We start from the raw sequence: 26399 nt of genomic DNA, 5'->3' as shown, positions 1-26399 counted from the left end.
CTGGCGTTAACGGATGCGATCAGAAGCACAGCTGGATGGGAATATAGAAAGCAGCAGCCTTTCAGTGGGAAAAATGCCTGTTTGTCCCAGCTGAAATGTTTTGCAGCACCTTTCAGATTTTGACAATCACCTGGGAAAGCACAGGGGGAGTCTGGGGGGGACCCAACCACTTCACCTCTCTTCTGACCCCAAAGAGTTACTGACGTGTTTGCGCATAACGGCCAGAACGAACTGACTGCAATTTTGCAAGACTTTTTCCGAGAGGAGCAGTAATCTGGGTGGCTCCTTGCTCTGGGGATCACGTCTGGATGCCCCGAGGGGCTGAGCATTAAATCTTCAAGTAATTGGGGCTTGGCAGAGCCAAGCAAGTTCAAATCCTTTCGCTTATTTGTTTCTGAAATGCTTGGAGGACTCCCCATTAGCATGGATTCATGGCACTACCAGGTTTAGGTGAGAAACTGCCAGTTTCCGTGCATTAACATAGATCTTCATAGATTTTACCAACACAACAAAATATTATCAATTCTCTTGCTATCTCTTCTTTTCCCTCCACTGTGTGATTTTTTTTAAATGCCAGGATTTTGTTTCTGAAGATCATACAGTCTTTTAACTATTTAAAACTGCTACGTACCCGTGCATACAAATTTCTCTCACGTATTTCCACATTGTCTGAAATACTTCATGCTCTTAGACTTAAATCAATTATCAATTACTTTGTCAACACACCGTCTCAGTTGTGACTGAGTAGCTGAAATACAGCATTTTAAGGTTAGGACACCTGAGTGGTTTTCCCCCCCACCCTTGAGCTCTCCTACTGCTTTATGTAAGGTGCTGGGCAACTCACTATAACTTTTTGCACCTCATTTTTTTAATCGGTTTTGCAGAGCTCCAGTAATTTCTTTCTCAAAATGTTAGTGTGCAACTAAATTCATTACTTCCTTTTGGGTGATGAAACACAAACTATTATCACTTATTGAGCCTGGTAATCAAAGATAATTTGAATATAATGTGGCCTCAAAATTAATAGCCCTGAAACAAATAAGAATAATAGACTCTAAGGAAAATTACCAAAATAGGAGCACAGCAGGCTCTTTTTAAATGTGTCTTTAAAAATAAATTGCATACTAATAATCCTATTATTCAAAGGAAAAAAGAGTATCTTTCTATGTTTATTACTCTGGAAAAGCCACAGTCTTTTATAATACTGCTTCTCACAAATCACTTCACTTTAATGACAAGATACTATACACTTCATCTCACATTTAAGAAAATATGTTTATTTCATCCTGGAGAGAGATTTTATTTTAACTTTAAAATCATAATTTCTTATAAGCCTGTCACAAAACAACTTGAAACACTGCCAAATGGAAATACACACCCCCACCCCCCCGGTATGTTTAAAAATTAAGTTTTTTTTTCCTCCAGCACAGAAACGTACTTATTTATTCCGACAAAGAAGCAAAGGACAGCAATCAGGGACACTAAAGTTAACTGCTGCCTGAAGTCATAAACATCTGGTGGCTATTTTAATTGCATTGTGAACTAACCACAAAATCCTCCTCTAAAAGAATAGAAATATTTCCCCTGTGCAATATTGTATTTTAGAATTCCTCTCTTCTGAATCAATGTCAGACGTGATTACAGCACAATGAAGTCTGTGTTTTCATGCCTGCATCTTCTTGAAAATGCCGCTACCCTTATTACAATTACAGTGTTACTCAAAGATTCGCATACGGACAAATTATTCAGGTTATCGCTGCAAACACTGACTTAAAGATAAAACATAATGCTTACATCATTGTCATTTTTTTGCAAGTCAGATAGATTAGTATGTCTGTATACAAATACCGGACATTAGAAAGCACACGGATAATCACACAAGCGCACAACTTTGCGTATAAAGATACATATATGTATATATACACACAGACACACAGATATTCATATATATATGCTTATACATGTATATATAGGATGCATTTAGTAAGTAGTAATACAACCTACCTAAATGTGAATAGAAATTGTTGTTAATAAAATACTTGCATGAGTTGTACAGGGACCTTCTAAATGTCTGTGCTTCCTGGGGAGACCAAATGACCTCTTTTTTACAGATACCAAGATCAAAGCTCTTGGTTTAGATACTCCAGCTGTCTCTCTCGTTGGCATTTGACATGCAACCCGGTCCATTTAAAATCAGGGGGCATGTAAACATTTTAACCCTTGGCAGCAGTATCTGAGAAAGATGCTAGCAATAAATGGTCATAACTGTCTGGGCCAAATCACATTTGGTGTCCTTCCTTTGAAGTCCATGCAGGCACTGTACCCTATGGTTTTGACAAAGAGCCAAGTCCAAAAAAAGGATGTAGGCTCTCGAAGCTGGCCGGACGTGGACTTTGGGATCCAGAGTGGCTCCACGCAGCTGAATAGTTGCCTCCAAACTCGCTGCAGGCCTCCCTGCCTGACCTTGGAGGGTCTTTGCCCACGGCTCCGCTTTAGTGCGCTGCCTGCATTGCCCCAGCTCCTGCGCTCAAGTGGCAATTTTTTTGCCTAAGCAGAGCGGCACCTTCATCCCTTGGAAAAACCTCCTTTCGTGGGTGTGCACATGGGTAACACATGCTGACAGGATTAGACCCTGCACTTAATACAGTCACAGCTATTTTCTTTTTTTAAAATCATTGCCACAGGAGGGTGCCATTTTTCTGTTTAAGCCCCAATTGGCCAGGTCCCTTGCTCACAACTGGGTTATGGGTTCAAATCCCTCTTGAGATCCATCATGTCCTAGGAGAGCAGGAGATGATGGATGAGAGCCCAGGAGACGTGTCCTTACATGCCCGTGCCCTTCCTACCAAAGTCAAGCCAGGTCCCTAGGGACAGGCAAACAAACAACACCAAAAAGATCCTATGGGTAAAAGCATTTCTTCTGGAGAGGACTTCTGGTCCTCACTGCCAGATTGATTTCTGTCACATTTTTTGAAGAGAGAGAGCAATGGAAAACCAGCACCTTTCTCTTCTGCAGCCACGCTTTAAAAAAAGTGAGTCTTTCTCTCTCTCTCTCTCTCTCCAGTCTTTGAAGCGACAGTGGAGAACCCCATCCTGTTTGACTCCTGAAGCTACCTGCCTCCTGCACCAGGTACCCATGGTCTGGAGAAAGGATGAGCTACATACCCAGGTAAAATACGTCCCATTGACTTGTGCGTGGCTTGAATGCCACTCTCCCCATGCAGAGAGCCCAGTCACTTAACCTGAGCTTCCAGCTTCATTTTGGGTTCAGGTGCTTAAATGCTTTTGCCCTTAAAATGCCTAAGTGCCCAAAGGTGTCCAGGGCACCTATGCAAAAGCCAGCTCTGGTGCAAAGGCAGTAAGACAGGCTGATGTGACATCAGAGGGGCAGAGCAGACCTGTGGAACAGCTGCCTCTTATAAGGCGATGCAGAACATGTTCAACACCATGTGATGCTCATAGGGAAGAGGAGGAGGGCACTGCAGACCTGGGTATATCCTTCCCAGGGAGATGTTCATTGCAATGTGGGTTCTGCAAAGCCAACTCTGATGGTTATTGCCTGGCAGTGGAGTGGGGAGCTGTGTACCTGGATGAGGTGGCAGGAGCTGGTTCTCAGGGGGGAGACCTGAGGACCCTTTTCCTGCTTGGAGGACAGTTGATGTAGCCAGCTGAAATGGCAGAAATAATCCTGGCGGCAGAACCCTAAGAAATTCCCTTCTCCAACCACAAAACAGTTTCAGGCTTTGCACCCTCTTTTCCTGCTGCACTCACCCAGGTGCCTGGCTTCTGTAAACAGCTCAGTTTCAGGCACGTCCCCCTCCTTGCTCCTCCTGGTGCCGTTTTCCTTCTGAACAGCCACTTCCACGGAGGGTTTGTCTCCCCCATGCCCGGACAGGGAACAGCCTGATTAGACATCTACCCCGGCACTGTGACCTCCCTCCTCGGGGCTCCACGGGTAGCAGTGAGGCATCCTCAGGAACATCCCTGTTCCCAAGTCCCGCTGCCTATGGGAAAATGTAGCTGAACACAGACATTTTAGGGAGCAATCCCTGAGTCCCAGACCAAATAGTGCCAGCTGGTTTGTACCCACGCTGCTCTCCTTCCGGATCTTACCCTAAGGGATTTATCCAAGGCAGAAGTCACTTCAGCCCTGTGCGTGGCTCCCCATGGCATGCTCACAACCGCTCAGGCTGTGATGGCTCCTCGGTTATTAAACTCACGAGTACTCAAAACTACACTCAGAGATGAATTAGTAATATTTAATCCAAATCGACTTCAAATGACTTTCAGCACATTTGAGTATTTAAAAGCAATGGCAGTCACTATTAACTGCAAATAAAGCTATAATGGCATTGTAAGCGCTGAAGAATATATTTGCATACAACATCAACATTGTCAGTAATTGTGCAAGTATTTTGTACCAACAAAGATTTCAGCAAACATGACCTAAGGAGGTCATTGAAAGGGGAATTATAAAATAATGCTAACCTCTGAAGTTTATTTCCCATTGCTCTTTCTCATAGAACTGCAGCTATTAAAGTGTCTTGTTAAATATGTAGCTTCTAAATAAGTGCCCACTAACTCAAAATTTACTGTGCCTTAATATTCTTTTAAAAGTTAATGCTCGTACAAAGAGATAAAACAATCTAACTACACCATTTCAGAGTTTAAACAAATACATTTTGAGCTGCAGTGGCAAGATTTGGTTGTTGTTAACTGACTGGAATTGTACCGGTGCATTTGTTTCCACTTCCAGATGATGTTACAGAAAACCATTGGGGAAGGATTTCCTAATAGTGCAAGTGTAAGTGGAAGTATTAAAAGAAACACTATGCTGAACTTCTGTAAATAATACGGAGTTGACTACAGGTGTTTGTAGTCAAGAAATTGAAGAAATCAACATAACATTTTTGAAATTGGTGCTGTTCAAGAATTGCTACCTAACCAGAAAGACTGAAACCTGGATTCAAAGTGTACCAATGCCGCACTTCACTATCAATTGCTGATATGGATCACTGGTCACAGCTCTAATTGACTGATTACACAAAAGCACTTTGCAAAATCAAGACTAAGCCTCTGCAAAGTATGAGCTGCAGTTCCTAGTGACTGGCTCCATCAGAGCTTCAAAGTTTGCACAGAGTCACCAAAATTGAATCAGCTGCCTTAAAAGCAAAACTCCAGCGATTTGTCCTGTGCATTTACAGAGTCTGAAGGAATAATGAATAGAACTGCAACAGCCAGATGAAACATTGCCAGGGTATAAATTGAGCAGCAGTGTTTAAAAATATATTTATGTATATTTGTGTCTGGCTTCAAGTGAAAAAAGGATTTAGATCAGAATTGTTGTTAAGGTTGGAAGATCAGCTTTTGATTTGCCGATAGCAAAATTCAGATGAATTTTGGGAAAAAATGATAGCACAAATGAGCATGTCTCTGGAATATGATTTCATTGATGGGGCTGTAAGCTTGTTTTCCTTTTACCTATATCAAAACTAATTAAATTAGCTGGTACCGCGTCTACCTATTTTCACTGTAATCTCAAATCTAATTCTGCAGATGGCCTTGAGACATCTTTTCATCTGTTGCCTTGAAAACAGGAAGAAAAGCAGAGGCAGAGAAAGGGAAGCGTAATCAAAATTCCTGGTAGTAACTGAAGATCTGAATATCAAACTGCTTCGTTGTCACAATTATTTAGAAACAAGCCATCTCACTTTCAGCGTGCGCTATGATCTCACATGGCAAATGGTGGAATATCAGATCAGGAGTGCAGAATTTATGTAATAAATTAGTCACATCAAGCATAATAAGATTTTGTGTTCTATTTCTGCAGCACCATGCTATCCACTTCATGAAGGCTAGGGTACATTTAAAAAGACCCTCAGAGTTTTCATGGACATTTCAGCAGCCCAAGAACAGAGCCATTATACCGTTGCAACCTAATAAATTCTACCAAACTGGTGGGTTTTTCTTCTTCTTCTTCTTCTTTTGAAATTCAGAGAGGAGATAAATGAGTTAAAATAACAAGGAGGAAAATTACCTTCCTGTAAATCTTTGCCTACTTCTAGTTTATGGAAAAAGACAAATGTAATTTGGGACAGCAGATTTGTATTAAAATGTGATCCTTTACAACTGGAATGTCCATAATGGGTGGCAGTTGAAAGATCTGTTTTATAACCCCGTCACTTCTTTAACAGCCTCGCATGCAATAATTTCTGCATTCAATTTCCTGTACATGTGTATGACAGCTCGCCCAAGGGAATTGGGTTCCCCTACAGTCCTCCTTCTTTTCCTGAGCATTTGCAATTTCTAGCCACTGGAGGAAAAAAAGGGGGGAAAAAATCCTATAAAAAATAACACAGTAACACTTACTGTACTTATGAAGCAGTGAGCAAGTTTGCATTTTTTCTTCCAGTGGAATGGAGAAGGTCATGGCCTCATTCTACCAAGCTATGCCACAGCTCTGCCGGCTGGAGGACAAGCCTTCCTCACGAGGGAGAGGAAAGATGCCCGTCGTGGCAGCTGTCAGATCTGGATGCAAAATGCTGTATTCGCCTTCCATCTTTTCCATTTGGAGAAGAGGCACAGGGGAGGGGAATGGGAAGGAGAAGGGGAAGAGTTAAACTCAGCCTTGCAGCTAACAGGGATAGTCCTGAGCCAGCTATAACAAGGGATGGTAAAGATGTCATTCATTTTTAATATTAATCTTCTTCACAGTAGTTCTGGACTCTCATGGCACACACTGTATAACTTACAATTTATTATTTGGCATGGGAAATCATAAGGAAATCCTTTACTTAACAATGAAAAGTGTTTTCAGTCTGTTTGATAACTGACATTTCCTTGTCTATTGTTGTTGGGTTTGATGCGGGAACTGCTGGAGGGAATCAGTAGCCCAGGCTATGCCCAGAGGACTGACTAGACAACTGATTAATCTCCTCTGGCTGTGTAGTTCATTTAGAGTAATAAAAATAAATCAGCTATTGAACTACATACAGAAATTTTATACGCCCGGTTATCTCTGCTAACTAATGCTCCAGGCTTTTAGAGCTGGCTTTGGGCAGATAAGGAGCCTTAGTGCTTTCAGGAAAACCATTTATGCCCTGTGCTAGGCCCAAGCGTTAGCCTCGCCAGCATCGTGGCTTTGAAGGGACGTGTCATGCAGTGCTTGCAGACTTGAGGTCGTCTATCTTGTGGATGATAGTACTTCCACCCAACCACTGGCAGCAGAAGAAATGGTAGTCATTCCAGTTTGTGAACATAGATCATCTGTATTTAAAGTCTGCATGTGCATGTAGCTCCATATCTATATGTATGAAGTCCATAATATTTAACAACTCCTCAGCCTTAAGTGTAATATTGGTGTTAAGGTTTTGAGCTAAGACTAGAGCCGGTTTTGGTTTTGTAAAAGATGTCTCCCCTGTTTTTGACATAGTCACATTCTTCTGGAGGTATTTAATGTCCCTTTTCCCTTTTGGGGATGAGGATGGTCTCCAGGATGCCCAAGCACTGCACTGCAAGGGACTTGCAGGTGTAATTGGAGCACAGATGGTGGTAATTGCTCCAGAAAATTAAACACACTTTTTTTTTGCCTTTCTTCCTTTTTTTTTCAACAGACAATAACCATCTTAGAAATCATTTGGCCAGGCAATGCTGCTCACTGCACCCAAATACAATAAGAAATCCAACAAAGCAGTCAAGATGTTAATCAATTTTTCCAATTCCTTTAAAAAACATCAAGTGATGTGGCAAAATAAACTACCACCTGGATAATTTTTGTTGACACAGTAGCGTACATCGCCTAAAGAAGCTGCCTTCTTTGATTTGTTTAATCCAGGAATGAGGTAAATGGGCCTTACCTCTCCAGCTACATTATCAGTGAGAGCATTAGCATGGTTGCTGTGCCATTTATCTCCTGTGCTTCCTGACATGTCCTTCGTCCTGCTGTCACAACAGATATTTCTGCAGCTGGAGACACTCTGCAGTGAGCGTGGCAGCCCAAAGCAGGTACACCTACAGCAAGAGGGAACTGGGAAACATAGCACATCCTGAAAAAAAGGCCGTTGTTTCCCCTTTACCTCCTGGGAAGGCAAGAGCATGCTGACAGCACCCTATATATCACAGAAATTACTTCTGCACCCTGGAAGGGCATTGCTTAAACACCACGCATTGATGTGAGCAAGAAGATGAGGAGCAGTATTGTGCATGAAATGCTTTTTATTTTTTCAGAAAAAGGAGCAAGCCCTGCTGTGATCTTTATTTCCCAAAACACCCTTAAGGATAAAGAAACTCCAGGCACCTCCAGCAGGACCAGTGCACAAGACAGCATGTTTGGCAGCTTTAGAATCACACAAGACTCTTCTAGCTGGCCAATCACAGAATCACAGAATGGTTGAGGCTGGAAAGGACCTCAGGAGATCATCTTGTCCAACTCCCCTGCTCAAGCAGGGCCACCTGGAACCAGTTGCCCAGGATCGTGTCCAGACAGCTTTTGAGTATTTCCAAGGGTGGAGATTCCACAACCACTCTGGGCAACCTGTGCCAGTGGTTGGTCACCCTCACAGTCAAAAAGTGTTTCCTGATGTTCAGAGGGACCCCCATGTGTTTCAGTTTCTGCCCGTTGCCTCTGGTCCTGTCACTGGGCACCACTGAGAACAGCCTGGCTCCGACTTCTTTGCACCCTCCCCTCAGGTATTTATGTACGTTAATAAGATTTCCCCTGAGCCTTCTCTCCTCTAGGCTGAACAGTCCCACCTCTCTCAGCTTTTCCTCATAGAAAAGATGATCTAGTCACTTAATCGTCTTTGTGGCCCTTTGTTGGATTCTCTCCATGTCTGTCTTGTACTAGGGAGCCCAGAACTGGACCCAGTACTCCAGGTGTGGCCTCACCAGTGCTGAGTAGAGGGGAAAGAGCATCCCTCTTGACCTGCTGGCAACACTCCTGATGCAGCCCAGGATACCATTCACCATCTTTGCAGCAAGGACACATTGCTGGCTCATGTTCAACTTGGTGTCCACCAGGACCCCCAGGTCCTTTTCTGCCAAGCTGCTTTCCAGCTGGGGTCACTCAGAATGTGCTAGTGCCTGTGGGTGGTTCCTCCCCAAGTGTAGGATTTTACACTTCTCCTTGTTGAACTTCATGAGGTTCCTCTTGGCCCATTTCTCCAGCCTGTTGAGCTCCCTCTGGATGGCAGCACAACCCTCTTGGCAAACTTGCTGAGGGTACACACTGCCCCACTATCCAGATCATTAATGAAGGCATTAAACAGGACTACACCCAGTATTGACCCCTGGGGTACACTGCTAGTTACTGGCTTCCATCTAGAATTTGTGCCGTTGATCACCACTCTCTGGGCACAGCTGTTCAGCCAGTTTTCAATCCTTCCAATCCTTTCAATACCCATTAGCTGCCTTCACTAGTGTTCAAAATCTTAGAACACAGGAATTGCCTACTAAGATAACCCTCAAAACTGCAAATCTTGCATTTGACAATTGAAGAGTGCAGCTGTTTTATGGCCTCTTCTGAAGTGCCTGAAAGGTCATTCTGCTTTGCCCTGCTGTGTGATGCAGATGAGGCACTGGGCACGTCGTGCAACCAGATGGACTTGTACAGATCTCATCTCCCTCTCGGCAGCATCGCATCCCGCCCTGCTAGTCACCCCCGTGGCAAGGAGAGGAGAAAGAGCCACTTGGCTCTTTGAGGGGGGAAAACGTGGCAAAAGGAGCAGAATCGAAGTGATTTTAACCAGCTTGTTATCCTGGTAGCACAGCAGCCTTTAAGAGCAAGATAGTCCTCTCTTTTCTTTCTTTATAGAGGATTTCTTTTGGTGCACTGCAATAACAGGGAGGCTCTAGAATGTCAAAAACTTCTCCTTTCACCTCTGTCCATAACACTTGCAAGCTGTCAGTCCCCCTGCTATGAGCTTGTTTTTCTTGTCAAGGACAGTGCTGACCACTTGTGTTGGCTAAAGAACCGCAGCAATTGGTGCCAGAGGCAAACCTGCAACTGGACTAGTTACAGCTGTTGAGCCTTCAAGCCAAAAATCTCCCCTTGCAGAGCCAGCAGCGTAAAGCGTGCATCCCTCCATGCTGCCCTATCCATCCTATCGCACAGGTCTGCATTTCCATGGTGGTTTCAATGCAGTCAGTATTAGTCCCTTGCGTTGTTGGGCTCAGCACCATCCAACCCCCCCAAACCACTGACAGCAGCCTAGAATCCAAACCTTGGCGAGATGGACATTTTTTGCCATTTTTTTCCCTCTCCAAAATGTGCTAGTTGAAAGCTGCAGTCAGACAATCAACAGGCAGATTTCACAGGATGGACGCGTGTAGGTGGTACACTAGCACAGCTGGCTGCTGTCTCGCCACCAGATCAGGAGCCACCAAACTGCAGTGTTGCTGGCATGAGGCTGCCATTGCATGAGGATTCAGCTGCTGTCTCCCTAGTTCGCACAATCGCAGGTTAAAGTGCACAGATTTTTCATGCAACCATGTGGATAGAGGATGTCAAGGTTGTAACTGCCAATTTTATGTCACCAATCAGGTAGTTTAGCACTGATAGTGATTGGACATGTATTTACCAGGTAGGTTCCTGAACAAAACAGAGCTAGCTTTCTAATGTTAAAAAAAAAAAGGAAAAAAAAAAACCAACAGCAGCTTGATAAATGTTTTTATTTCTGATTTTTAAAACCTGGCGCCTGAGAACTACAAATATATTGAGGAGTCTAGGTCCTGTTTAGGAAAGCAGCAGGGATTAAAATGCCTGAGTAAGTGACAGGCACTAAGCACCTTTTTGCTCCTAGGCCTAAAATGTTATTGATACAAGGGATTGCCAGCAGACTTATTCTGGGAAATTATTTATTCAGTCATTCTGAATTGTTACAGTTTGTTCTGGTTGTGGGTGCACCGGTGAAATCGGAAGGGACAACCTGCCCTTTCCACAATAAATTAAACTCTAATGTGCTTTGGAAAGCAATAGGAAGGGATGGTGTGGGCTTTAGCAGAGCTGGGTTTATTTCACGTTCATTCCCAAATTCTTTATACATTTGTGGGCAAATCATCTTATTAGTTTGAGCTTTTATTGTCTAAAGTAGAAAAATATTTCCTTTCTCTGCAATCCTTTGTCTCTCTTGTCTGTTCAGCTTGTAAGTTTTCTCTGTGTAAATACAGTGTGTAGTAGCATTAACAGGACTCCAACATTAGATGGCAATTCTAACACTATTGCAATAATAACTGTAGCCAGGTCACATTAAATCACCATATATTTGGTGTAACAGTGACAGTTTCAGTGGAATTAGGCTAGAGAGAAATTTATCCAAGAGTCTTTAGCAGTGATTTAGACATGAATGCCCTTTTTATGTAAAGCGATAGTTGGAAGGATTAAGATTGGGAGGTTAATCTTTCCTAACGGCTAACTCATTGTTTTCTCACGATTCCAAAATTCTTTGGTAAGAGACATGGTCTGGACAGCTCACCATTAGCAAATTTGGAATGGAAAGTTAACCGCAAAATAGTCAGAGCTGGATATCTTGCAAAACTCGCTCAAATACTGATTTCCTTCTGTGTCTTTCTTCTAAAGATGCCAGACACATTCCTATCCATGTCCAACAACTCTGTTTTCTGAAACAGGAACGCTTACACATACATACATATCCGCGCAGAGACACACACATGCTCAAAAGAGACAACTTAGTCTCTGCCAAAGAACACGTACGCTGGAAAATATATTGATTAAATAACTTGTTTTCTTATCACAGCCTAAGAAAGCTTACCCTTTGTAAGAAAGGGTGCTGCTCGCAGGGGAGGCTAACATCAAGGTTAATATTAATTAATTAGAAATCTTTAATTTTTTTTAATTTGGTTTCTGAAATGGGAAGTCATTCCAACAAATTTTTGGGAAAGAAAGGGATTGTGCTGCTAGTCCTTCCCAGGAGGAGAAAGACTTTCTGTCAAAGAACTGGTGGAAAGCAAAGAGGGAAGTTGCCATGAATACTTTTTGACTTAAATCCCAATGTCTGGAATCTAAACTGAGACCTCTTGGTGCTATGCTAATACATACCTGGTATAAATCCCCTTCCAACCTCCTTTTGTAAACTTTGTCCTCAAATCCAGCTATGTACCAAGTTAACGAAAGCTTTTTGTTTCCAGCAGATTTCTCTTTGGTCCGTCTGAAACAAGTCTGCAGTTCAGCTTTGCGTCTGTTGGGCACCCTGTGGGCCTGCGTTCCCTCCGGGGCACTTTTGTTATGGTCTTGCCATTTGGTGGTTGCATGGCCGCGGACTCAGAGGGAGCCTGCTCTTGCCAGAGGGAACCTTCCTCCATGAGGATTCAAGTATATTTATAGGCAAACGTAGAGACGTCTGGGTTTTTTTTGGGTATATCTTTCATATTTTAAGGGTCTGATGACTTCAAGGCAGCTTGTGCTCAGGGGTGACCCGGAATAGAGGATGCTGGTCATGCTTTCACATAATCGGTTCAAACCATATGCAGAATACATTTAGGGACAGGATTTATGAAACAGCCTTGTGTTAGGCAACATCTGCTCCCATGGCGATATCTGAGTGGTACACGCACATAAATGGAGCAATGCTAGGCCAGCAAAGAGCGCTTTTGGAAAACTGTCAGAGTACACAGTTGTGGGATGACATTTCTCAGTCATGCCCCAAACTCTTATATTCTTCCATCCTGTTAGAAGTGAAAGCCCTGTTACTTGGAAATTGTTAGCTATGCTTCCAGTTCCTAAACAATTATTAAAAAGGGCTATCTCGGGTTATTTATGGCACAGCTGCAATCAGAAAAAAAATGGCTGTAAAAGTGCCATTGTGGATATCTGGTTCAGGAGCAGCTTTCTTCGCTCTGTTTACAAATCAGGGGAGTTGTCAGCCTCACAAACTCAGCCAGGGAACTGAGATTTAAATGGGGACATTTCTGGCTCAATAATCATTAGCAGTACTGAACTTTCTGCAAGACAAAGAGTCCTCCAGCTAGGCACAGATTTATATCGGTAGGATCAGAGCCTCCAGCACATAAATTCTTTCAAGGCCAGTGCTGCCTACATTTATGTTTTTAAAGTATCTCACTGAAAGGGGCCTCAGAGCCATATTATATTGGAATTAAATGTTATTTTAAAATCAATGTGCTCCTGAATCAGTTATGCAGTTTTGGCCATCCCCAGGCATTACTGTTGATAGAAAAACAATAATTTAGTTTTAATGGCTAATTCATTCCAGACACCTTTAGATGAGGCAGTGACCTGATGTCCTCTGAGACTGGTGGAAAGACAGAGAAAATACAGGAGAGAAAAAGCTTTGAAGCTTCAACTAGGAAGCACAAATTTGGAGGGAAGGATTTTGTGCCATACAAATTTGGTTATTGTGAGTTTGGGACTGAATTATATCATTAATTTTTATAGTGCTATAAAATGAAAAACTCTTTTTAACAAATCGAGTTCTAGCTGTCCCTTTTGGGTTGTCAAGTCCAAGCATGCTCTGCACAGGATATAATTAGCCTGATGCGCAAGTTAGTGAAATAAATGGACTTCTAATGATGCTCAGGGTGCTCAAAGAAAAGAATAGCCAATGCAAAAATCGCATTAGAACTGGAAGTCAAATAAAATTGCTTCTTGCAAATTACTTTTTGGCTTGTTTTCCTATTTCATCTCTGGATGTTTCTTCTTGCTTTTTTTTTCCTTCTTTTTCTTTGGTTGAATTATTCTTCATATCTTCCAGGAAGGCAAACCTGTGGGAGGCACAAACTTCCCTGGCTATCTGATCTTCCCACCCTGTCACAACAGCTGCATTTCCTATGTTCCTTCACGAGAAACAGCCTTGCCAGCTCTTCCCTGGCCCAGGGCCATGCACCCTGGGCTGTCTGGTGAGGATGCCCCTGGGCCAAGTGGGCTGCAGGCTGAGCAGGCTGAGCCTCAGCAGAGATGGGGGTCAGGAGACCTCTGATCTGCCCCCTCTTCACTGTGCAGGAATGTCATTCAACTTTCTGTCTTGCTTTTTTCTTGGAAGTGGAAAAACTCTTCTGGATCCCACTGACTTTTGCTTCTGCCACTGGCTCTTCAAGAAAGAGCAAGTTCAGTCCTGAACTTCAAGAGCCTTTTGCTTAGGAGCTGTCATTTTAAGAGGAACTTGTCTGGCTTTAAATGACTTCGGTTCTTAAGTGCATATAATTTGTAAAGAGCATAAGTCTCATGCTAACTATAGACATCCTGTGGATGTTCATATCGAAAGGCCACCCTTCTTCCATGATGTACTGAAAAAGGGGAATGAATCACAAAACAGAAGCCTCTGTGAGTTGGACAGAGTGCAAGTGTCTCCCTATCTTGGTTCAAAGAAACTTTTGGCTCTGAGCCCTAGATCCATTTGAACCAGTGGCAACCTTCCCACTGCCTCCAGTGGCACTGAATTTGGCCCTTGGACATTTATGTTGTTAAATGGAGCTAATAGTCCCTGGGTGAGCCAGGAGAAGGGTCCCCTCCAGCCCACGGGGTCGTGGGGTCTGACTCTCACTTACTCAAACACGCAAAACAACACCATCAAAAGCTCATAAACAGTGGCGAAGGCTGGAGGTTAAAAGAAATGTCTGCATGCTTCACAGAAATCCAAAAGCAGTTGTGCAATTGCAAACTCATTAAAGCATGAATCAGCCCGGCGTTTGGAGGGAAAACACGTCCCATAGTGGACAGATACAGCGGGTAGATGGACCACATGGCCCACTGCCATCCTAAACTGTTGTTATTTTAGGTCTCTTATAATATATTATTTGCAAAACAACCCTTTCAAACCGACTTTTGTGCCATGAAGTGGGGTGTAACTTCCCTGTAGGTTGGGTTTCTGCCCCAGATCTCATTATTTCTCCTGTTATACTCTCAGTTTTCCACTTTCCCTTTCTATGACTCTGCTCCCATTTTTCTAAAACACTGCCCTTTTTTGAGCTGCCTCCTCCTCCTTGCTCATACCTCCTTAATCCCAATGTTTGCAGTTACTCTCTTGTTACTTTTCCATTGGTCGGTATCCTTCTGTCCCATTAAACAAGTTATTTATGGAGCTCTGTTTAAGTGTTGCTTTCTTCTCACCTGTTCCCACACTCCATGTTTTCTTCAACTCTGTGCCAGTATTGGTGCTCCATTATTTGTGTTATTATTCTTTACTGGTCTGGTATGTGCCCATATTTATGGTAGGTTTTTTCCCAGTTCAGTCACAACCCTCACCTACCCAGTTTGATGAACTCTTCCTTTACTTTTCTAAGGAGCATCTTTGTTAAATGCTGTTTTCCTTAATACGTTTATGGAAAATCCAGCCTGGGGAAAGCTCGGCTGTTAAAGGTCTTCTTATTTGGGAGTAGCTGGAAAAGTGAAGGTGAGTCAAGCCACTGATGCAAGATTGCTTTGAATGCAGTATTTGGCTGGTCACCTTCTACTAACAGGTGAAGTCAGCATCCCCTTACTCACCTCGTCACACAGCTGTAAACCTCATGCAGCTTGTGACATCTACAGCAGTCAGTATGTGGGAGAAATACAATTTCGGCTCTAAAATTTTACACACTGTTGTTATGAACTGTGAAACGATGGCAGATTTCCATCCGGAAACAGCTGGACTTGCATGTGGGTGAAGTAAGCCCTGTATTTTACATCTATACTTGTCTTATCTACCATAAGGTAAGGATTTCTGGAAAATGGATCAGTCACTGCATTAAAACACAAAAGCATGTTGCTATCCTCACAATAAGTGTCATAGAAAGTCATGAAATTATCACACATATCCCATGATCCATTTGCATGTAGTTTTTCAAACCCAGCTTGGCATGTTTTCTTGGAAAATGTGAGGTTTGAGGTGAATGAGCCATTTAGTTGTTAAAATACTGCCTTTTTGCAGAGCATGATTGAATGTGTCTTGGATGCCAATCAGCTCACTCAGTGAAGAGAAACAACAGACAAAACTCTTGGAGCATTAAGAAGCTCCTTAGCTGCCATCCACCTTCCTGCTTTCCTTAAGCAGCCAGCCTGGTGGGCAGCTGGTTTTTCTCTCCTTGAAAAAACACTTGGGCATGTGCGGTGCAAGGCTTGAGCAAAGCAGCTTCCAGCAGAAGCAAGTCACTTCTTACCTAAGAGCACAACTAAACTCAGTGGAGACAGAAATGAAAAATGAGAGGTTAATATTTTGGCTCCAAGGTCCTTCTGGCAGACTTGAGATTATCTTTGGATGTGTCAAGAAAAGCTTTCAGGACAGACCCCAGAGCCAAACATTTCTGAAGTGACTAGCAGTTTTGGGAAACTCAGCTGCACTCTGCCCGGCTTGAGAAAGAGGCATCTGAAAACTCACCTTGTGAGAAATCAGGCCCCTTTGCAGGGATGAAAGGAGATAACTCAGCCCTCCACCTCTAGTAACTCCCCACATATAAAAGCATTGAGCGAATCCTTCTCGAAGCTGCCTCCATTTCTTCCCATCTCTGCAAGACAATTCTCATTTCAACATGAACGTCTGGACCACATTAGCGTTTGAGATGTTTTTGCATTTCTGTTATTGAGGTCTAATTGCTTTCAGCAAAATCGCTCCTGGTGGAAAATCGATAGAAGTTTTGTCACTTATTTCAACGTCACTGAGATTTCTCACGAGTGAGAGCTTAGGTGTCAGCCTGCTGCTTCAGAAAAGCCCGGTAAATCACAGACACAAGGAGGACACAGCATGCTTGAACTCGTGTTCATCGGTCAGACCTCAAAGTTGGCTCCATGCAGAAAAAACAACTCTCCCCTCCCTATAGGGCAAATGAAGAGTTCCCTGCTGAAATCAGTGGGGTAAAAATAGTATAGCTGAAGGGAAAGTGTGTCTCAAAGAATCAGCCTTTTAAGGCTGTATTCTGATTTTATATACGCTAGCTCAGATCTGGACTATGCCTGAGACAAAGACTCTGCAGCTTAAAACTTGCACTTAAATGTGAAAAAATTGACAAAGCAAATTAAATATTGCAGTGCAGTTAGGTACGTAACTCAGCTGTGAATTCTCTGCTGCTATAAGGTCTTCAAGGCTGGTCTGCCTTTCCTCCAACTCTCTTATATAGCCGTGGGGTGAAAACACACACCTGAAATGTAGGAGACTGAATCAGAGATTTGAAAACAATATTCCTCCTCCAGCTCATCTCTCCCTGTCTCCACTGCCCTGATGGATATTTAACTGTGTACAGAAAGTGAGAAAACTTCAACAGGGGTACATCGCTCCAATAGCTTAAAGGCTGTCTGACCTTGCAAACAAAGTGTGAAGTGGTAGCCCAGCTTCAGATGAGCTGGAGGAGAGGTTCTCCGCATGGCCACATGAGTCACTCAACTGACCTCGAAAGGCCATGCCCCTGCATTATCTAAATACCCCCATATTTTGGTCCATACACAGGAAAGGGAGAGGAGTCGCTGGTATGGGAATCCCTTGAGGTTCACGCACATCTCCAGGTATCTTAGCTCTGCCAGGGCTTGGCAGGTTTGCTTAGACTTTCTGGCAGAAAATTAGGCACCTGCTGTGTCATGTGGCAGCTGAGATGAAGTTCGGAGCATCTCAGTGGAGCCTGTGTGCTGAATTCAGGCAGCTCATCATCCAGCCCTGTTCCCAAGGCCTTTCTGAAATTTGGTCCCTTCATTTCCCTGAAATACTGCTCTGAGTTCAGACTTGCAAAGAGACAGAGCTCAGATTCAGATGGTAAAAAACCCAGGGAACTCCGCTGCACCACCACTTCTCCAAGTGCCATGGTCCAGAGGTGTCCAGCATGCAGATGTGCAAATGCACACCTCTTCAAACTGGTTGTGGTCTGCCCAGTACTGTACAAGCTAATTATATTTCTTTCACTGAAGAACATTCCTTCTAGCAGCTCATCAGGGCAGGGATAGCTGCATTTGTCAATTAAGGAGAAAGCTTTGATTATTGATTCTTTGTGGATCGACCGGGGAAATAGCAACTCAGCTGTTGCAGCAATACGCAAGCTCCAGACTCCAGGTTGGCTGTCGCCTGCTTCTACTACGCTCTTGACACTCAGCCTGTTTGGGCCTTTTTTCACGCCCAGACATTGGCAGCAAAGCAATGGAAAACAGAACATGTTCAACATGTAGGAGTGTTTACTTTTGTCATGACACAATTTGGGATTTTCCATTTAAGCTTGAAAAACAAACCCTAAGCAGAATTTATTAGGAAAATAGTAGCTGTGAGGTAAACTTACGTCATCGAATGCCAAGGGGTCAAACAGACGACACATGACATTTTGGTTGAATATTCTGTGCGTTCCTAGAAGCAGTGTGAAAGCTGGCTCACAAAGTATTTGCTGGAGCCTTATAGTGACTGGGGAATAGGGCAAGTCCAGAAAGTTCCTGAAAGCAAAGCCTTATTCTGCTTTGTTGTAACAGAGATCTTTTCTTCATACACCAAACCCGAGTGCTCCAGATGCCAAGGCTGGGGAATGGCAGGGGATACCAACACCGGCGTGGCCACGCCACCAGCAGGAGCCAGAGGATGCAAGTGGTGCCGTGGACATCCCCGCTCCAGCCTGGGTGGAGAATAACTCTGACTTTTCCCATGCTGTTCCCAAATTAATAAGTCATAATTCCTCCCGAAAACAGTCCTAACCACCATGCCAGTGTGAGAGATTCACAGCCGTTTCTGGTGAAGGTGCTCTGCTCTCATTAACAGAGACAGAAATCCGCTCAGCCAGCAAGAGGAGAAGCAAGACTAATGGTGAAAGCTGAATATGAGGAAGAGGGAGGTAACGATCCCTGCTTCAAGTAAGGTTCATATGTTCTCCTCAACAATAACAAACCTGTATGATGCATCTCACTCATTTTTACATCTCACTCATTTTTACAGCTCTTGCCTTGTCTTTAATTCCATGAGTTGTGTTTTTAAGAAGAATTTCACATGACATGAGATTCATAATGAATATCACAAATTAGACCATTCCTTTATTTAGGCAGCAACTGGAGATTGGGTAAATCCTATGTTGTCAGAGCTCCTGCATTCCTGGGTTACTAGCTGTCTACCAAAATCTTGCCCTTGTCCATCTTCAGGACGCCTTGGCACCATCTGATTAGAAATATTGAATACATATAATATCATAGCTAACAATAGGTTTTAACAGTTACTCTGTTTTAATATATTCCAATAACTCCACAAAATTAATATTTATCCGTGTTATATCCTCTTTCTTCCTATTCTGCTTATTGTTTCAGTGCTAATAATGCCATTTCCAGGTGTGCAGTTCCAGAAATTATTCTCCCTGGTTTACATTGCAGCACACAGTGTTTGCAGATGGTGAATAAATCTAGAATTTACTGAGATTATGAGAGAGGAATTAGAAAAAGTCACCAACTGAGACAAACAGGGCAATTTATCATCACCAAGAAGTTAAGACTTAAGTGTTGTGTAGAACTATTTTGCAGAGATGCAATGCACTCCAAAATGCTCTCTTCTCTCAGAAAACGGGGACAACATTCATATAGACTGTTGTGGTTTAACCCCAGCCAGCAGCTAAGCCCCACACAGCCGCTCGCTCACTGTCCCCCGGTGGGATGGGGGGAATCTGAAGGGCAAAAGTGAGAAAACTCCTGGGCTGAGATAAAGACAGTTTAATGGGTAAAGCAAAAGCTGTGCACGCAAGCAAAGCAAAACAAGGAATTCATTCACTCCTTCCCATGGGCAGGCAGGTGCTCAGCCATCTCCAGGAAAGCAGGGCTCCATCACGCGTAACGGTGACTTGGGAAGACAAACGCCATCACTCCGAACGTCCCCCCCTTCCTTCTTCTTCCCCCAGCTTTATATACTGAGCATGACGTCATATGGTGTGGAATATCCCTTTGGTCAGTTGGGGTCAGCTGTCCCGCCTGGGTCCCCTCCCAACTTCTTGTGCCCCCCCAGCCTGCTCGCTGGTGGGGGGGGGGGGAGGAGCAGAAAAGGCCTTGACTCTGTGTCAGCACTGCTCAGCAATAACAAAAACACCCCTGTGTTACCGACACTGTTTCCAGCACAAATCCAAACCATAGCCCCATACTAGCTACTGGGAAGAAAATTAGCTCTATCCCAGCCAAAACCAGCACATAGACACATGCTATTCATAGACTATGGGTCGAAACCCAGCGATTCAGAACCCACATACCACAGTTAGGTGTGCTAGTTTTCACAGCTGTGATAACCACACTGTGATGGGCACATCCCAACAGGTTGCCTGTAAGCTGCAAATACTGCATAACACTGTGGTGTGCACGGGGGCCCCCTGGAAGATGCCATAACAGAATTCAACGTTTTGCTGTGTATCTCTCATATGAGTTCCAAATTCACAGGCTTTATGAGACTAACTTACAATGCTGAAAAACTGGAAAATAAGTAATACCAGAGAAGGAGAAAGGTGGAAAAGATAAGATGTTTCAGATGATGGAAAAAATGTCCAGATGCATCTATGTGACCTTGGAGGGTAAAGCCACAACTGTACTGGCACGTTCCCACGGGCAAGGCCATAAACAGGAGAAGACCCAGTGTACAGACCATGGGCCACGTCATGATGGCTGACTGTGGGAATGCTCCAGTGTGACAGCTAACTCCAACTCCTTTGATCTACCTCACAGCCTATCATGGGTAAGAACAAGCATTTACCCACAGTCAGTGAGGTAAAATAAAGCCATCCTCTGGCTCACTCTGCGGTGACTTGTTTGTGCAGCCATGCCCTAACTCTCAAGTCACAAAGCTCAAGTAACTTTGAAAAATAGAAAATTGGGTAATTTATGGTCAATTTTCTGCAACATTTGTGGCACCTAAAGGTGCCCAGTAAGATTTCAAAGTTGAAATCCTGTTAGAATCAGAACATGTTTGAGCATCCGGACTCAAAAGAGTCCAGGTGTCTCAGGTGTGCCTATGTGCAAAATTTAGGTCCACCAAGTCCTTCAGCTGTAACTCCAAAGCTTCCCCCTAAACATTTTGAGTTGTACTGTCAACTGCATTTCCAACAACAGCCTTTCTGCCAGGCACCTAATTCACACTGAAACCTGGTAGGGGACAACCACTCCTCCGAGCAGAGGTCCTGGGGTGACCTCCCACTCAGACCAGCTGGGATGAAAAGGTACAGCCAGCTTCCCCTGATATCCCAGTGGCTGAAGAATAACTTTTTACAAGAGGAGTAAAGAGGATAAATCCTGGGCTCTTGTCATGTTTTACACATATGTATGTCATATAGATTGAGATGTAAGGATCTCCATGCTTTGGATGAGCATTGAATCGAGATGCTTTAATGACCGGGCTATCACTGCCCCAAGTTTCAGGAGGTGCAAGATTGCAAACACAGACTGATATTTAGCCTTTCCTTGGGTTTAATTAGGGTGGCTCCCCATATCTTGACTGGTCCACACCCTTTCTTAAGTGATCTGTGAAGTATATAAGCCACAGCCCCCAACTCAGGGGTCTGGATCCCTCTCTAGCAGCTAAGAATCTAAGGCATGTTCTTAAGTGACTGACCTGTTTCAGTCTAAATCCTTTATTAGTTCTAGCTCTGAGCCTCCAAATATGCCTAAAAATGTGATAATTAGACTCAGGGAAAACCTTATTCCTTCCCTGTGAAGAGCTCCATCCACATCTCTGCAACACCAGCACATCTTTCTTGCAGAGATAAAGTGCTTGGGTGAGGCGTCTGTCAGTGGCGGAATCTGAAAGCCAGATGTTAGGCATTTGTGAGAAGGATTCAATTTTAAGTACCGGGCATTTAGAGCTTTAAAATGTCAATTTTGAACCACTAGATCCAGCCACTGCTGGCATGGGGTAGCATGGAGCTGTAGGACTGAGATGAATAGGATAGCAGAATCTGGTCCTCTCTGATGCAGGGGAACAGAGAGCTTCCAATAGAGCCCAAATCCTGCCTTGGGCACCCTGGCCAGAGCTAGGTGGTGCACAGAGGCGTTCCTAACACAGTCCCACAGTGAATCCCAACAAAAAGACAAATGGAGGTCAACACACTTCCCCACCCTGCCGTTCTTTGATGCTAGCCCCCCTCCATTCACCCACACAACCCCTTGATGTAAATGGGTCAAGACTCACTCTCCATATGGGGCAGTGCATGCTATTTTTAATTTTTGAAAGTTAAACCAGCTCTGAAGCTGGATTAGTGATGGCAGATCCCCCTAAACTATAGGCATGTAAACTGAGGGTGGACAGCTGCTCCGACGTTCCTGGCTGGGAATCCAACCCTTAAACACACTAGATGCACATACATGGCTTCTTGGCTGCCCCATTTATGCCCATCTGTTATGATGGCACACTGCCTGCTTAGAAGTTGGTCAGATCTTTGCCCTTGGGTAATATACCAGGCAATGATGGATATATAAGGACAGCCTGCATACGGTGGCAAGAGATCTCTTCTCCAGGAAGTGCCTTCTCCTGCTCTGCCTGAACCTTGCTGTTTGGTGTGGTGGCACGTCCTTGCACTCCAGGCACACTTGTTTCCTTACTGCCCCCCTAATAAGTAAGCAGGCCGAGGAGAAGAAAAGGAGCCTGTGGACTTCATGGAAAGTTCTGGCTGTCAACAATGAGCCAGGTTGTATTACAGAGCATTCCTGAAATACATGCAGTCACCAATGGGGACATCAACATGACAGTTCCACCCACTGCCACTCTGCATAACAGGCAACAGGACCAGGGGACAAATCAAATTTCAAAGGATTGCATACATCTGAGCCCAAGATACCACTTGTACATTTGCCTCAAGAAGAGAGCCAAGGGACATAACCCCTCCTGGTCTTTAGTAGGGTACACGATGCCCTTTCACATGGGAACACAATGACATGAATAAATATGTCAGGTGAAAAGCAGGGATTTTCTTGTGTTCCTTTAAAATATGTCCATTTCCTTTTGCATAAAGTGGGAGAACCCCCCTTAAAGTGAAGGCTGAGAATTTTATGGGTTTCTCTTTCCCCTCACCCCAACAATTTTTTGCCAGAAGCAAAAATCTTGAGTCTGTAGGACAAGTAATACTTGGCTTGATGCAGAAGAGGGCATGCACTGATCTGCCTTTGTATTTGCGGTAACGCTTAGGGACTGAGATTGAAGCCTTAGTCACTCTTCAGGACAGCTTCTGTCCTGGGAAGAATAAAACATAAGCATATAATATGGAAGAAGGCAAAAGAAGAATATTACCCTGCAGCTAACTACAAAGTATTGGATAAAATGACTTATCTGTGCTCACAAAGGAAAGTTTTATTTTAGCAAAGCCCCTATAAATCCCTCACTCACACTTTATTTATAAGGTAAGTCCTCCTTTGTTAGAATTGTCTCAAATACATTTGCACTAGTGCAGGTTGGTAACAGTGCCTCTTTTGCTGCCTTTCTCTCTAAACCTTTTCCACCACCTCATGATTCTGCTTCAAGTTGATTTATTTAGTTCAGCAAAAGCTTAAGGAAAACAAAATTGTTTGGATGTCACCTTGGAAGCTGTTGTTAGGGGAACGATCCCCCAAGATCCAAGATCCTGACTCAGGAGAGCAGGAGCAGGCTTGATTCAATGCATGGTGCTAGTGAAGATGCTACAACTCTCTCACCCTACTCTACTCTCCCAGTAAATCTGCGCCTATTTCTACACCGTCTGCAAAGCAGCTTCCAAACCCTGTGTGAGCTCTGGTGCCTAAATGAGCGCAGCAGGTCAGTGTACCAGCACAAGCACACTCCAGCTCCACCATCTCGTGGACAGGCGGTTGGCAGCCCTTCAGAGGCCATTCTTTCATGATGATACACATGTCCCCAAGGGTAGGCCTTGGAAGGGCAACTGAATGTCTAGATCCCACTGAAATCCTATAGTCTCCTTGTCCCCCAGGCCTCCATATAAATTGGGAATAATGGGATATCTCCAGCTTAGAAGAGTGCTATGAGGCACTTAGATACTGATGTAATTACGGCTCTTTATGTATTTCAGGTGGACGGATCTGATGTATTACCCGCGATGGCCCTCTTACTGTCCAAACCAGCCTCCAGCATGTGTACATTTCGCTGCAACACGCTGGCCCATATCCCATTACTAACAACTATTTAGAGTGCGCTTTGAGACTTTCTGGTGGAACCTCTATTGTTCAGTCACCAGGATGAGATAACATTTTAACGAAAGAGAAAGTCCACAGTTTTCTCACCACCACTGGTGAGAACCCCTTGGTGTGAACTCCTGCCTCTGGAGTTCGGTGCAGGGTGCTGTCCCACCAACCTCTGAGTCTGGCTCAGCCCCAGAAGCCAGGAATGGACAATGTATGCAGTTTCTGACCGTAGGCCATTTGTCTCACTCTAATTAATTCTGACAAGTCCAGTTTCTCCTTACACATTGAGCTCACATGTTCCCAGATGAGAAAATTTTATTCCAGCTGCCATTGTATAATCAGAAGTATTATAGGTTTTGTTCTTTCTTGCCAGACAGCGTTTTTTCTCTAATTGGATCCATAAGAATGCCCTTACTCCTGAGATGAGACAGACTTTTGCCAAGACTAATGTCTGCGGAGAGGAACTAACCTCATTTATACCTTACAAAGTCATGCTTTTAATCCAGCAAAAAGATTTTATCATTGTGTTATTTGGATGAGTGATATGGGGTGGAAGCCACCTAAGTGACTTAATAACTCTTAAGTAGTTAGTGGCATAAACTCTTCTTCCTAGAAAATCTTCCTTTAGTCTTGTGCCTGCTAGCTGCATTTTGTGAAATGCCCATCCTAACAGATGCCCTGTAAACAGCAGTGGGTGCGCACCTTGCTGGTGAAACAGCTAGAGAAATGCCTCTTGTATGCAGTCTGGCAGCGTTTAGCTGTAGGTGAGATGTGTCGGTGTCCAGCATGTTCAAAGTTTAGCTGGGTTTACAGATGGTGCACCTGGTGTGTGTGTGTGTGTGTGTGTGTGTGTGTATATATACACAGACTCCGGTATCCAGCAAACCATCCCTAACTTCCGGCAAAACATGTGCCAGGTAGTTCACAATAGATCTGTCCCAGCTTTTCAGTCTTCCAGTGCCCTTAGGCACAAGAAATATTCATGTAAAGGACCCCTCCTTCCCTGTGATGGTACCTCTGTGTATGTCTGGACCACTGTGAAACTCGTACTGTGAAGTGAAAAACCAGGTCGTTCACACATCGGAACACCTGAAGGTCCAAGTCCCCATGCAAATCATGTCCTGAGACTTCAGTAGCACACGAGACAGCAGCTGAGCCAGGGCTGCAGGATCTCAGTTTTGCACTTCGGACCACAGGGAGTTTCCTATTCATTTTGTGGAGCTAGGTCAAGAGCACAGATACTTCTTTTTCAAAATGCCTCCTACTCATTAAATCATATTTCTGTTGGCAACTGAGGGCCTTTGACCTCTCTGAGCAGCATGTTCTTTCCAGAAGAAAGTTTATATGTAGACAGGCTAGTTCATTACCACACAAAGGATCACTTCTTTGTTAAGAATAGACAGTACTTGAGCATGGTTAAAAATGAGAACACAAAGGAAACTGGTCCTTTTTGGGCAGGAAATCACGAACGTGGCCTTCAGCTCTCAGTGAAGTCCCTGAACTGCTGCTCCTTACGGTGGCATGAGACAGGAAAGGCAAAATACAAAGCTGCAATGTGATGCTGCCAGGTAATTGCTAGGGTTGGAATCACTCCTGGACCAAAGACCTGGAGAATGGAGGACTAAGGACCGCCGCTGTTGCCTGAACCATTTCTTAAAGATTTAAATGCCAAACAGATCTAGCAAAGCTTTTTGAGCTAATACAGGTTTGACAAACTCTATCCTACTGCTATGAATGCAGCTATGCTACAACTTCAGTCTGACTATAGGAATGATGCAGAAGGAAAGGGGGAAAGCACAGGGATATGTCCAGGATGTCTACCTTACACAATACCTTCCAGAAGAAAGGCCAAGATTTCTAACTTCTTGGACGTACTCACCCAAAAACTTGCCAAAGCGTTTCATTCTCTGTGCTGTGAACAGGAATAAGGTAATGGTAATGGGAGGCGAAATTCAATTAGGTGGAACAAAAGAGACCTTTTATGGATTTTCCATCATAAATCCTTTACTCGGATTTTTTTTTTGGGGGGGGGAATCATACTGTTTAAAGAAATGAGGCATAACATATAAACTAGTAATGGTGATTAAATAAACATAAATCAGTACTTAGTGAAAGGTTGGTGCAAATGCAATAGCAGCACAATATGTCATTATCCTTTTGCCAGGAAGACTGCTTAAAAGTAATGGGTGAAAAACTACTCTTATTTAGGCATCATCTAGGCACCAGATGGATGCCAAATGGCATTTGGGATTTTAAATCACAGCCCGTGTGAACCTCATGAGGTTTAACAAGGCCAAGTGCAGGGTCCTGCACCTGGGTCAGGGCAACCCCCAGTATCAAGACAGGCTGGGGGATGAAGGGATTGAGA

The sequence above is a fragment of the Pygoscelis adeliae genome, unplaced genomic scaffold (assembly GCF_000699105.1).
Source record: "Pygoscelis adeliae isolate BGI_AS28 unplaced genomic scaffold, ASM69910v1 Scaffold209, whole genome shotgun sequence".
NCBI classification, from domain to species: domain Eukaryota; kingdom Metazoa; phylum Chordata; class Aves; order Sphenisciformes; family Spheniscidae; genus Pygoscelis; species Pygoscelis adeliae.
This window is presented reverse-complemented; position numbering follows the sequence as displayed.